The sequence below is a fragment of the Neophocaena asiaeorientalis genome, unplaced genomic scaffold, assembly GCF_003031525.2.
Source record: "Neophocaena asiaeorientalis asiaeorientalis breed wild unplaced genomic scaffold, Neophocaena_asiaeorientalis_V1.1 scaffold606, whole genome shotgun sequence".
Lineage (NCBI taxonomy): Eukaryota > Metazoa > Chordata > Mammalia > Artiodactyla > Phocoenidae > Neophocaena > Neophocaena asiaeorientalis.
Genome location: NW_020173687.1, coordinates 10,218,486 through 10,233,183, shown reverse-complemented (window position 1 = coordinate 10,233,183; position 14,698 = coordinate 10,218,486). Strand labels below are relative to the sequence as shown.

Here is a 14,698-nt window from a genome sequence, read left to right as displayed (position 1 = left end):
TTTTTTATTTTTTTTTTGCGGTACTCAGGCCTCTCACTGTTGTGGCCTCTCCCGTTGCGGAGCACAGGCTCCAGACGCGCAGGCTCAGCAGCCATGGCTCACAGGCCCAGCTGCTCTGCGGCATGTGGGATCTTCCCAGACCGGGGCACGAACCCATGTCCCCTGCATCGGCAGGCGGACTCTCAACCACTGCGCCACCAGGGAAGCCCCAGATGGGGCTTTTAATAAAGGCTCTTAATGAAGAGTTTCTTCACTCACTGGAAGGTGAGCCCTTTTGGTCCTTCCTCCGTTTGTCTCCTTTTTCCTGCTTGGAACTGCAGTGGAGTGCCTGGAGCTCTGAGCCACTTTGGACCATGATTCTTCATTGAACATGAAAGCTCGTGTGAGATGGTTGATCAGGAGCCTGGGGTATTAATGGTATTACAGCATTGCTGTGCCAGCCCTGCCCTCTCCATGAAAGGAATGAAGTTCACACGTTAAAAGCCGTATTTCAGTTTCTGTTATATTCAGCTGAAGTTAAACTTATAAGGCAACGTTTATTTACCTTATGCTGGTCACTGAGCTAAAACTGAATGCACATAATCACTTTGAACCTGATGCATTAGGTGAGCTCTGGACCCAGGGAGCCTAGATTCGAATCCTTGCCTCTTTCAACTTAGACAAGTGACTCCATCTCTCTGCACCTCATTTGTCTTTGTTCTAAAATGAGAGTATCAGCAGTATTATCTACCTCGTCAGGTGGTTTAGCAGATTAAGTGAGATTATGTACATAAAGTATATACCTGGCACATAGTAGGTGCTCAATGAATGTCAACTAGTTTTTAAAATTTATTTTATCGAACTGTAGTTGATTTACAGTGTTGTGTTAATTTCTGCTGTATAGCAAAGTGATTCAGTTATACACATTCTTTTTCATATTCTTTTCCATTATGGTTTATCACAGGATATTGAATATAGTTCCCTGTGCTCTACAGTAGGACTTTGTTGTTTATCCATTCTATATATAATAGTTTGCATCTGCTAATCTCAAACTCCCAATCCATCCCTTCCCCAGCCTTTGGCAACCACAAGTCTGTTCTCTATGTCTGTGAGTCTGTTTCTGTTGTAGATAAGTTCATTTGTGTCATATTTTAGATTCCACATATAAGAGAGATCATATGGTATTTGTCTTTGTCTTTCTGACTTACTTCACTTAGTATGATAATCTCTAAGTCCATCCATGTTGCTGCAAATAGCATTATTTCATTCTTTTTAATGGCTGAGTAGTCTTCCATTTTATGTATGTACCACATATCATGTTGATGGACTTTTAGGTTGTTTCCATGTCTTGGCTATTGTAAATAGTGCTGCCATGAACATAGGGATGTATATATCTTTTTGAATTATAGTTTTGTCCAGATATATGCCCAAGAGTGGGATTGCTGGATCCTATGGCAGCTCTGTTTTTAGTTTTTTGAGGAACCTCCATGCTCTTCTTCATAGTGGCTGCACCAATTTACATTCCCACCAACAGTGTAGGAGGGTTCCCTTTCTCCACATCCTTTCCAGCATTTGGTATTTGTATATTTCTTAATGATGGCCATTCTGACTGGTGTGAGGTGATACCTCATTGTAGTTTTGATTTGCATTTCTCTAATAATTAGCACTGTTGAGCATCTTTTCATGTGCGTGTTGGCTATCTGTATATCTAATGAAAGTCAACTATTATCCCCATTATATAGATGAGGAAACGGGTAGATGGATACAAGTTTCCACAGCCCAAGTGAGGAGGGGACAGGAGTTTGAATTCAGACAGAATTCTGTTACAAATTAAAATAAATCAGATACTCACTATTAGATGGCCTGTAAGGATTATTCTTGTTTTAAGTTCTGTCTAGTCTAATGTTATATGCATCTGTGAAATAATGAATATGAACTAATATATGTCACTGCTTTTCAACTAGTGAAAAAACATTTGGTTTAATGTTTTTTGCGGCCTCTCCTCAAACCAGCAGAACCTCTGAAATAGGTTGCCTCTTGAAAACATTGGGTTTAATGTCCCAGCTGTGTACTCAGCGTGGACAGGGCTGGGAATACAACAAAGAATAAACTGATAAGATAGAGGAGTTTCTGTCCTTCAGGAGCCCCCAGTCTGGTGAGGCAAAGGGGCTCATCAGCAGGGCTCACACACAGTAATGTGTTAAGTATCATGCAGGGATTCCCGAGCTGTATGAGCTCAAAGAAGGGGCTCCTAACCCAGGAATCAGAGAAGGCCTCTGAGGAGGCATTGACATTTAATGCTGAAAGGTGTGGTAGACAGCTTCTGCCATGGCCCCTGGTGATCCCTGCCCACCTCGTCTATTCACATCCTTGTGTCACCCCCTCCTCGTGTGTGGCCTAGACCCGGTGACTTGATTCCAGAGAATAAAATGCGGCAAAATGGGGACTTCCCTGGTGGTCCTGTGGTTAAGACTTTGCCTTCCAATGCAGGGGTTGCGGGTTCGATCCCTGGTCGGGGAGCTAAGATCCCACATGCCTTGCGGCCAAGGAACCAAAACATAAAACAGAAGCAATATTGTAACAAATTCAATAAAGACTTTCAAAATGGTCCACATCAAAAAAAAATTTTTTTTAATGTGGCAAAATGATGGAATGTCGCTTCCAAGATTAGGTTCTGAACTCTGACTTCCATCCCACTGGCACTCCCTCTTGCACGCTTACTCTGCCAGCTGCCGTGTTGTTGCATGTGCCGTAGAGAGGCCCACATAGTGAGGAGCTAAGGAAGACTTCTGGCCAATGGCTTGTGAGGACCTGAGACCCTCAGTCCAACACCCCATGATGAGCAGAATTCTGCCACAGTCATGCCAGCAAGCGAGGGGCCTACTCAGTCAGGCCTTGGGATGACCCAGTGCCAGAGGACCCAGTTCAGCAGCATCTGATTCCTGACCCCTAGAAGCCTGAGATTTAAAATGTTGTTGTTTTAAGTTACTCTGTTGTTGGGGAAATTTGTTATGCAGCAACAGATGACCTCTACAGAGGGGCAGGAATTAGCCGTGTGTCAGAAGGAAAGAAAGGGAGGGTGGGAGGTCGTTCTGGGTATGGGGACCAGCTGTGCAGAGGCCCAGACGGAAGAGAGAATGGCTGGATTAGAGAGCAGGCCACAAATGTCCATTCCATGAGGTGAGGAACTTCACCTGTTCACCCGCCACCATATCCCCAGTGCTGGGAATGTGAAGAGTGGGCATGCAGTAGGTGCTCAATAAATGTATGGGAGGTGTGGTCAAGGGAACTGAATGCAAAGAAGAATCTTGGGAGGAGAGCTCAGGGCGCATAGCCGAGGCCTCCTGGCCTCCACTCTGAGCCTGGACTGGTCCTCGGGCCCATGGGAGCCTTGGCTGGCAATTCAGTGGGCTGATTGCCGCCCAGTGAGGATGGCCTGGACACTGGGCCTGGAAATAAGGCTCAGGAGGAGAGGGGGAGGCTGACACAGGCCTGCAGGCCAGGGATGGCCTGGACCAAGCTGGCCGTTGGGATAGGGGAGACCCGTGACCAGATCTGGGGCATCTATTGGAAGGACAGCCCATGGTACCTGCCCATGGATTGGATGCATGGGTGGAGGGAAATGGGAACATCAAGGGACACTGTTTTGGTCAGAGTGACCTGGTGGATGGTGGTGCTGCTTTTGGTGATAGAGAATATTACAGGTGACCCTGGGCAGGTCACTTAGCCTCTGTATGCCTCAGTCTTACTCATCAATAAAGTAGGGTTAGTAACTCCTACCTAGTAGAGCTGTTGTAAAAATTAAATGAGATGATGGCTACAAACACCTGGAAAAAAACAAGACACACACATAATTTATATGTAGTCTATGACTTATATATTATATGTGTGATTTTCTTGAAGTGTAGTCGATTTACAGTTATTATAGAATATTGGCTTTGTTCCCTGGGCTGTACATTACATCCTTGTATCTTATTTATTTGTATTATATTAGAACCCTGGAGAAGGAATAACTTGGGGTGCTGCAGGGGCACCAAGAGAGATGTTCACTTTTGGAATTTTTTTTCTCCAGTTCTATCCCTGGGAAGAAACAAGCCACTCAAAGGAAGTAAGAACCCTCTCGATGAAAACTCACTTTTGCCAGTTGTGGCAAAGGCAAAGGACATTAGGTTTTTGCTGCCATCTGCAAATGGCACCCTCCTGAGAAACGGCCTCTCCTCAAACCAGCAGAATCTCTGAAATAGGATGCCTCTTGGAACGATTAAGTTTGGGCCCACTTGCATCTTGACGTCATTCAGGGTCTGAACGTTCCGTCTCGCCACTACAGATGTATAGATTTCAGGGTTCCGAGGGCTAACGGGGAATCGACATACTTGTGGCTCAAGTCATCTCTTAGCTTTCAGGCCCAGTCGTGCTCGCTCACATAACACATGGTTCGGGAGCTTGATGTAGGTACCAGCTACCCTGTGTGTCCGATATGTGTCATGTCAGTCCCTCCGATGTTAAGTTCCTGATTATACGTGTCATCTGTGCAGTCATTCTAACTCTCCAGATCAAGAATTTCGCCTCCCCAGGAACAGCTGGCAATGTCCAACGACATTTTTGGTTGTTACAACCGTGGGGGATGGAGTGGAGAGGGGTGCTACTGTCATTTAGGGGGTGGAGACCAGGGATGCTGCTAAACACCCTACAATGCACAGAACAGCTGCCACCACAGGGAATGATCCAGCCCCACGTGTCAGCAGTAACGACATTGAGAAACTCTGCTCTAGAGCTACTTGTTTGTCGAGCAAATTCTGAGTGCCTACTGTGTGCCAGGTCCCATTCAGCCCTGCAGGTAAGACTGTGAATGAAACCAGTGAAGTTCTTCCCCTCATGGAACAAACATTCTGATGGAGAAGACGGATAAGAAACTGGGGTACAAATTAGTACATTTCCTAAGATAATTTCAGATGATGAAAACTGCTGTGTGAACAGGGTCTATGTGTGTTTTCACACACAGTTGTTCCCTTGTACTTGGCACAGTGCTTGCCATGGAGTAGGGCTCAGTGAGTTTTCACCGATTCCGCAGTGACTAAGACCCTGCTGTTGGTTAACTATGTGCCCTTGGGCAAGGTCATCTCTCCGTGCCTCAGTTTTTTCATCTGTAAAGCGGGGATTATCACAGGACCCACCTGGTAGAATTGTGGCGATCAAATGAGAGGATATATATAAAGGGCTTGAACATTCCTTGCCCACAGTAAATGCTCAATAAATGTTAGTGACATTCATTCATTCATTCATTCCTCCCCTTTGCCATGGGTCAACTGTAACAGTCTTTGCTCTGACTCCTTGGTTCCATCTCTGCCCTTCACCTTTGGCAGCTGTCATTGGTTACAAGTGCCCAGAACAGTGTAATAGGCCCTCCAGCTGGTATGAGAAGGATGGTGACAAAAGGACTTGGAGAGAAAAGGAGCATGGTTGAACGTAGTCCATGTCACCACTGGGGAGGGCACAAATGCAGCTTGTTGGTGCTTCAGGGGCATCATGGCGAACATCCGTGGGGACCATTTTTTCATGTCCTGGCACCCTGGTAGCTTACACAGGTCCCCAGCTGGCTTCTGACCTCCTAGTAAGGTTTCCTCTTCTTCCACTGCCAACTTTTTCTTCTTATCTGTGTCTGCTTCCCAAGGGGGAACTATGGCCTAAGGTCTCGGTTCTCCACCTAGGTGAGTCAACAGCCTTTTGGTCAAAGTAAGAGGAAATCAGTTGAAATGGACTTAAGCCAAAAAAGGAAATGCATTAGCTCGTGTAACAGAAAAGTCAGGGCATGGCAGGATTCAGGATGCAGTGTTTCCAGGAATCTCTCTCCCTTGATCTCATTTCCTCTATTTTGGCTATATCCTCAGGCAAGTACTTCCCAAACACGGGCTTAACCTCCCCATTCCATCCCCACCAACAACTCTGGACTCACATTCAACAGGTTGAGGAACCTCAGCTGAAAGAGAGCATCTCTTTTGCAATAGTTCCAGCAAAAATCTTGGGGTCAACTGCGATTGGCCCATCCTGGGTCAGGTGTCCATTCCTGAACCAATCCCTGCAGCTGTGAGTATGTGGTGTTTTGATTGGCCAGGCCTGGGTCATGTGCCTGCCCTCTGGTCTGGAATAGGAGCAACTCCACCCATACAGTCTAGATTGAGAACAGAGGGGAGGTGTCCCCCCAAAGCAAATCAGGGTGCTGTTACAAAAGGTAGCCCAAACCACAGATGCCATCTATACCATCTGATTGAGCATAAAACCCAAAGGCTGAAGTCCCCAATTCTTCCCAACTTAACCGAGTGGTGGGTTAACACTGTCAGCCAGCTCTCTTTTTTGGTGAGCAGATGTCAGCGTGGTGGGCATTCCCATGAAAGACAGAAGGCTTCAGGAAGGATAACGCCCAGCTGGGCCCAGCAATCTCCCCAGTGCCAAATGCTTCCTGATATCAACTGGACATAACACCCACCCCATCACCTCTTCCCTGGAATGACCTCCTGGCCTTTCCGTAGAGCAGAAGTTCCGTGGATCTCCTTTCTCCACATAAAACTCACCTAAATTTGGAAACAAACTCATGAAACCAGTTTAATCTCACAAAGTAAACTCAGGGTGAAATCTGACCTATTTCTTTTTTAAGCGAGAGATTTGGACATGCCTGCAACTGTTTTGCTGGGTTGTTTTAAAAATTTAAATCCATTTGTATCTGGTGTTTTTAAACTTCTTCCAGTGTTATCTGCTTTAAAATAAGAACAAGAAATAGAAATGACTCTGAACTTTCTCCTTGTTCGGTTGTTAATGGAATAAATATAATAAAAGCGTACAAACTAAACATCACGCGATTAAGAAGAACAACGCTTTTCAGGAGGGCTAACTTGGAATAGAAACTGTGGACTAATAAGAATAGTAGTAATGTTAGTTCAGGTATATTGCACATCTATGAACCAGGCATCGTTCTGAGCACTTCATCAATACGTGCTAACTTCTAACATTGTCCCCACTTTATGGATGAGGACACTGAGACACAGAGAGGTGAAGTGATTTGGCTAGGGTGACAGTGGCTGCTAAATGATCGAGCAGGGATTTGAAGCCGGCTAGTCTAACTCCACTGGCCCACAGGCCTAGGACAATCTGGTTCCCAGCCATTGCATCTTAAGGTGACTCACTCCTTCTAGATGGCTGAGAGCTTACCCCACTTGAACCTGTTTTCAGGTTCATTCAGCAAAGGCTGCATTTTATGACTGCCTGATGTTTTTGTAGTTAAGGCTGAACCCATATTGGTAAATGGACTCTCTCAAAATTTCTTCCTCTGCCAAAGTGCTGTTAAGCCTGCAATCCTCAAAGCACTTCGCATATACAAACTTCAAAGCCAATTACATCCAGCCTGACGTGACCGGAGGGCACCTCCCAAGGCTCTGGCAGAGATGACAATTGGCAATGGAGCTGTTTTTAATGATGTTTCATTTTGATCAAACCAGAAAAAAATGTGCAACTGCTCAAAAGGCTATTTACGAACTCCAGCTATGGCCACTGACCCGCATCTAATTCTGCTAATCACACAAACACAAGTTTTATCCCCATCCGTGGAATACGTTCCCAGCTCACCCCCACCTGCCACCCTCCTCCCATTCCCATACTCACCCCCCCCAAGACAGCACTTTTGTTTGTCACTTACGATTGCTGTAATTAGTACTGTCTGCACAGCAATACCAGTCCCGTTCCCTTTCTTGCTCCTTGTCCCAAGATGTGCCATTAAAACAGAGAGCTTTGAGTTTCTGTAAAGTCTAAACAATCTCAAATGTGCAGGGCTGCATTTGTAAAAAAAAAAAAAGTTCAGAAGATGAGTCCAACTTCAGATTTCCATCTATAACCAATTATATCTGGTAGGATTCACTAAATATAACAGAACGCCCCCTCCAATATGTTATGTCTTAAACAAGATCAAAGTTTATTATTCTCTCATAAAAATATCAGAGATCCAGATGACTGTCTTTCTGTTCTGCCATCCTCAGCATGTGGCCACCAACTTCAAGGTCATCTTATGATTCAAAGTGGCTGCTTCAGTTCCAGGCTTCACGTCTACCTTCTAGGACAGCAGCCAGAAGAAACTGCAAAGCCAAAAGGCCCTCACACCCTCCCTTCTACAGAACCTTCATGGTAATAACGCCCCCCCAAGTTCTTTTTATGTCTCCTTGGTCAAGTCATAGTCATGTGGTCATATCTAGCCACAAGGGGTGCTAAGAAATGTAGTCTTTGGACATTGGCTCGCGATCGGCAGTCTCTGTTACCATCAATGATGTAGTATGACTAGATCAGCCCAGGAGAACTGGAGTTCTGATCACCCAGAACAGTGCTTGGGGACCAAGGAGTCCCCTGGTGCTTCCTCCATCATTCATTGACCCTAAGTCTTCATTACCTGGGACAAACTCCCTTCTTCCAGATCTGGAGATAGGAGTGACTTATTGGTCCTAGGTAAATTGGCTCAGCAAAATGAAAGGAGCAATCTCCTTCTGTTCTCAGGAGTATGTCTCCACTCCTGTGCCCCAGAGGCAGCCATGATCTCTCTAGCTGAGAACCTGTCCCCCTCTTTCACAATCTGCTTGACTCTACCGCACCTACTCCAATAGAAAAGTATTTCAAGGCTCTGCTTTGGGTTTCTTTATCTCCCCCCCAAGGTGGCATTGCCAACGTATTGGCTCTTCTGCTATCTGTTTTACCTTCCTTCTCTTATTCTTAATGCCCCATCAGCTCTTTCTAGAATCCTAGAGATTGGCTATAGGGTGGCGGGGTGGAGCTCAGAGGAAGTGGGATCTCCTTCATGGGGAGCCCAGTGGGATGGCCATGGTGGGGAGGGGTAGACAGTGGAGTTGATCGGGAATCACTGGGACTCAAAGACCAGAGGGGAGAACTTGGGTTAAAGCAGAGGCGATTTTACCCCCTGGGAAAGTTTAGCAATATCTGGAGACATTTTCCATTGTCACAGGGTGTGTTCTTGGCATCTAAAGGGTAGAGGCCAGGGATGGTGCCAAACACCCTACAGAGTAGCGCACAGGCCCCCACAGCAAAGCATTATCTGGCCCAGAATATCATTAGCATTGAGGCTGAGATAATCTGGCTTAAAGGGAGCAGAGGATGTAGCTTGATAGTTAAGAGCATGTGCTCTGATGTCAAAAGCTCGGGCTCAAATCCCAGCTGTGACACGTGGCAACTTTATGACTTTGAACAGGCCCCCTGACCGCTCTAGCTTGTCTGCACATCTGCAGTATTGGGGGCTTTCTGAGAGCTGAAGGAGATAATCCCCATAAAGTGTGTTGTCCAGTACCTGGCACCCACACCTCCCTCAAGTTTGCAGAGTGGGATTGAGTGTGAGAAATACTCACGTATACATCAGGATTGCCAGGCTGAGGTTTATAAAATTTACATCCCATCATGCAAAGCGAAAGAAAACAAAAGGTTGATTCTAAAGATGAAAAACAAGAAACAGAAATCTCACGTGATTTTGCAAGTACCGCTCCAGGCCGAACCAAAAGGCGAGAAGGAAGTGCCATTCCACCGAGCTGTGTGCAGGAAGATGGCGGGAACGCTGGCCACCCGGACCCTCTCCTCCTGCACTCCACAAACGCTCACAGCAGTGCTCCTCTTAGGAGTGTTTGAGGTTTGGACGGGCCTTCCCCTGTCCAGATTTCTGGTTAAATTTGGTCTCACTGAGCTGAGGCTATTTAAACAAAGACTTGACGCAGAAGAGAGAAGGAAACGTTTGAGAAATGTTTCCAGAAAGAGCGATCCAGGCAGAGGAAACAGCAAGAAGAAAGCCCTGAGCAGAAGCACAGCTGGTATTCTGGAGCAGCGAGCGGCCAGCGTGGCCGCAGCAGAGGAGGTTGGAGGGCAGTGATGCGGGGAGACCTGGGGCTCTGGAACTTCACTGGGACCTTCGCTGTACTCTTATTTAGATGAGAAGCTACTGCGAAGTTTTGAGCAGAGCAAGGACTTGATTGGCCGGATTTTGACAGAGCCCTTCTGCTATTATGTTGAGCATGGACTGTGGGGCATCAGGGAGGGGGCAGGGAGCCCAGAGGAGGCGGCCACGGGAGTACAGGTGGGAGGCGATGAGAGGAAAATGGGGCGGGGGGTGGTGAGGAAGATATTCGGGGTATATTTTGAAGCTGGGACCAGTAGATGTTTGGCTGATGGCTTGGGGGTGGGTTATAAGAGAGAGAGTCACCATCGAGAGTGACCCCAAATGTTTTGACCTGAGAAACTTTGTCGTGGGTTCAGTAGTGCCCCCCCAAAGGCTGTGCCTGAGTTCCAACCCCTTGAACCAGTGATAGTGACCTTATTTGGGAAAAGGGTCTTTGCAGAGGTAATTAAGTTATGGATCTCAAGATGACATGATCCTGGATAAAGGTGGACCCTCAATCCAATGATAGATATCTTTGTAAGAAAAGGAGAGGACACAGAGACACACAGAGTTGGGCATGGGAAGATGGGGGCAGAGATGGAGTGATGCATCTACAAGTCAAGGAGCGCCAAGGATGGCCAGGTAGCCACCAGAAGTTAGAGAGGCAGGACGGGCTGGATGTGCCCTCAGTGCCTCCAGAAGGAACCAACCATGTGGACACCATGACGTCTGACTTCCGACCTCCAGAACTGGGGGAGAATAAATTTCCATCGTTCTAGCCACATAGGTTGTGGTACTTTAGTTTTAGCAGCCACGGGACACTCATACCAATGGGAAAGGTGGATTTGCCACTGATTGAGATGGAGCCTCTAGAAGGAGGCTTGTGTAAAAGCAGGTGGAGGGTGGGAACCCTAATAAATCCTGTGCAGGGAAGCCATGAGCATCAAATGGAGTGATGTACATCAAGTGCCCAGCATGCCTGACCCCTGCTGTCACACTTGGAACCTTCTCGCCTGACCTCCTCCCTCCTCCGCTGTCTGAAACGGCCCCTACCTTCCACTGTGCCCCGTCATCCCGTCTGATTTCCTTCCCAGCACTTAATACTCTTTGGAATAATCTTATTCTTTGCTTGCTTTTTGTCATCTATTTCCCTAACACCAAGGCTCATACTTGCCCTAAACTGAAATGTGCACGACGTTGGGGGCTTTCTCTGTTTTTATGTCATTTTATCTTTCATTTCTTTGTTTTGCTCTTTATGCGTTGTTTTCTTTTATGACTCCCCAGGGGTCAGAGCAGTGCCTGGTCCACAGCTGGCCACTGGGAAGCAGTCCTTGAAGGCAGTTAGCTGGTGTTTGGTGACTGCATTCCCTTCTGCATCTCAGACTGATGGGTGGGAACTGTTAACTGTGGTGAAGACCCTCCCGGGCCACGTATTAAAAAGCATAACATTGAGGTTCTGATTCACTAGGTCTGGGTTAGGACTTAGAAATCCACGTTTTTAGCAAGATCCCCACACGATTCTGATGCGAGTTTGCCAAAGTGTGAACCCCTTTGTTGGGCTAAGCTCTTCGAACACATCCTCACACTGCAAAGGGCAGAGAGGCTCTGGAGTTGAACAGAGGTGGAACTCTGTCACTTACGAGCTGGTGATGACCTTGAACATGCCACTTTACCTTTGGGGGCTTAAAAAACAGCCTTTATTTATTCACTAATCTCATAAATCTGCAAGCGAGGCAGGGCTCAGCGGGGACAGCTTGTCTTTGCTTTACATGGTGTCAGCTATGGTGGCTTGCAGGAAAGCTGGCATCAGGAATCCCTGAAGTCCCACTGGCTCTCACAGCTGGTGCTGGTGCTGATGCTGGTGCTGATGCAGATGCTGGTGCTGATGCAGATGCTGATGCTAATGCTGATGCTGATGCAGATGCTGATGCTGATGCTGGTGCTGATGCTGATGCTGATGTTGATGCAGATGCTGGTGCTGATGCTGGTGCTGATGCTGATGTTGATGCAGATGCAGATGCTGGTGCTGATGCAGATGCTGGTGCTGATGCAGATCAGATGCTGATGCTGATGCAGATGCTGATGCTGATGCAGATGCTGATGAAGATGCTGGTGCTGATGCTGATGCTGATGCAGATGCAGATGCTGATGAAGATGCTGGTGCTGATGCTGATGCTGGTGCTGATGCAGATGCTGGTGCTGATGCTGATGCAGATGCAGATGCTGATGCAGATGCTGATGCTGATGAAGATGCTGATGCTGATGATGCAGATGCTGGTGCTGATGCTGATGCAGATGCTGGTGCTGATGCAGATGCTGATGCTAATGCTGATGCTGATGCAGATGCTGATGCTGATGCTGATGCTGGTGCTGATGCTGATGCTGATGCTGATGCTGATGAAGATGCTGGTGCTGATGCTGATGCAGATGCTGGTGCTGATGCTGATGCTGATGCTGATGCTGATGAAGATGCTGGTGCTGATGCTGATGCAGATGCTGGTGCTGATGCTGATGCAGATGCTGATGCTGATGCAGATGCTGGTGCTGATGCTGATGCAGATGCTGATGCTGATGCTGATGCAGATGCTGATGCTGATGAAGATGCTGGTGCTGATGATGCAGATGCTGGTGCTGATGCTGATGCAGATGCTGGTGCTGATGCAGATGCTGATGCTGATGCTGGTGCTGATGCTGATGCTGATGCAGATGCTGGTGCTGATGCAGATGCTGATGCTGATGCAGATGCTGGTGCTGATGCTGATGCAGATGCTGATGCTGATGCTGAAGGTGGCTGTGCGTTCAAACAGCTGGGGCTCCCCAGGCAGCTCTCTCTATCTCTGGGTGATCTCCCTTCTTGGTATGTCAAGTGTGGTGGCTTTAGGGTGGCTGAGTTTCTTACATGGCAGCTCAGGGCTTCAAAGGTACATGTCCCAAAGGCAAACTACAGAAGCTGCGTGGCCTCAGAAGTCACTCTGTGTCACTTCTGCCACATTCTGTGGTTAGAGGCAGTCAAAAATCCATATAATTGTCACATCATGAACTATTATTCTTTTTTAACTTTTTTTCCCACCACTTAAAAATGTGAAAACCATTCTCAGCTCCTGTGTGGTACAAAAACAAGCAATGGGCCAGATATGGCCCTTGGGCAGTAGTTTGCAGACACCTGAACTAGATAACCAGCCTCGGGGCCCAGACCCTGGTTTGTTATGGAATTTGGGATGCAGTGAGAGAGAGTGAGGGCCAGGAGGCCATCCCGGGGACCATTGCCAAGCTGGAAATTATGGAGCTGTTCCCTTACCCAGCCTGACTACTCTTCACAAAGGCAACAGCCTCTGCCTCTGGGGGTGTGGCCTCTGGGTTCAGGAAGTTGAGAAGTGCGGTCATTCCTCTGTGGCCTCATAAGTAAGCTATGGCCTTGGGGGTGGAGGGTGGGGAATACCAGTTGGATTCAGAGGTCAGCTTGTTGGGAGGTTCACGAGCAGGTAAGAGCTGCCCCTTGGGAGATGCACGCCTCTTCTCAGAGCAGTAGACGCCGTCTCCTCTCCTCTCCATAGCAGATGTCCTCATCTGCAAAGGGGGGGTCGGGGGGAGAATGTCTGCCTTGTAGATATGCTGGAGGATTATTAATTGATATATGTAAAGGGCTTTATTGAGTCCTTGGCATAAAGCGAGCACTCAAAAAATGGTAGCGGTTGCTATTTGGGGTAGGCAAAATAGTGTCGTTAAGAGCGTTGGCCTCACAGATAATCTTGAGTTGAACCTTGCTAGCTGTGTGACCTTGGCCAAGTTACTTAACCTCTCTGAGCCTTAGTTTCCTATGGAGTTAATAAAACCAGCCCCTCAGGACTAAACCAAATCATGCATGGGCTGTGTTCATGGATTGGAAGGGAGTAAGCAATAAGTCACTATCAATGTGATGCTGATATTATTATTGTTAGGCTGAGTAGAGACTGCTTACCTCATTGGGTGGTAGCTACTCACAGTGGATCATGATAGTATTCATTGTTGCCATTTGAAACACTCTTTCCCTCAAGCCCTGAGCTTGATGAGATAGAGACACAAAGGCAGTTAGGGACCAAAACCCTAGCCTTATTCTGGTAAAGCCAGCTAGAGGAAAGGCAGGTCCCTTTCCACTGCAAGTTACTGTCTAGAAGTTGGGGGCGCCCCTTTAATTCACAGGAGAAGGCCGAATTAATCACGTGACCACACTAAACGCAGGGGCGGATGGGAAATGTCGTCATTATTCTGGGCAGCCCAGTGCACAGTGAAAATCTTCAGTTACTGTGGAAGCGAAGGGGAACGGATCCTGAGGTTCAATCAATCACAGTCTGTTGAACGTAGGAGAAACAACAACAACAAATTCATGATGGAAGTTGGAAAACGGGCCTTGGATGTGTGGCCACGGTCAGGCTTCTTTCTACTACTGCCCGGACTGAATTTCAGGGGTCCGGACACAGGCAGAACTGGCCACTGCAGGCTTACCCACAAGGGAGAGGGAGGAAGGGGGTGGGGGATGGAGAGTCCCAGTAAATACACAGCTATTTTTCTACCACCAATTGGGTGTCACTCCTATTCCCTTAGGAAGGAGAGTTGTGGAAACGTTTCTTCAGAAAGGGCACAGTTTCCTCTGCATGGGCTGAGGCAGGAGTAAAGAAGGGGCATAGGTCTGCCTGCATTTGTCTTTAGACCCTTGTATACCCTGACCTATCCCTCCCCTCAAAACCCCCAACCAACCTTCCTCTGGGTGAGTAGTAGTGGAAGAAATTTCTGGAAAGACAGATCAGGGCCAGGCTTAAAGTTCCCTCCATT

General features: G+C 47.4%; 1 long non-coding RNA gene across 1 annotated transcript in view; it reads left to right on the top strand.

Annotated features, from left to right (window-relative positions):
- The window catches only part of LOC112402960 (uncharacterized), a 179,010-nt gene that overhangs the window by 149,968 nt on the left and 14,344 nt on the right, over positions 1 to 14,698 (top strand). The gene's annotated exons all lie outside the window — the stretch shown is intronic.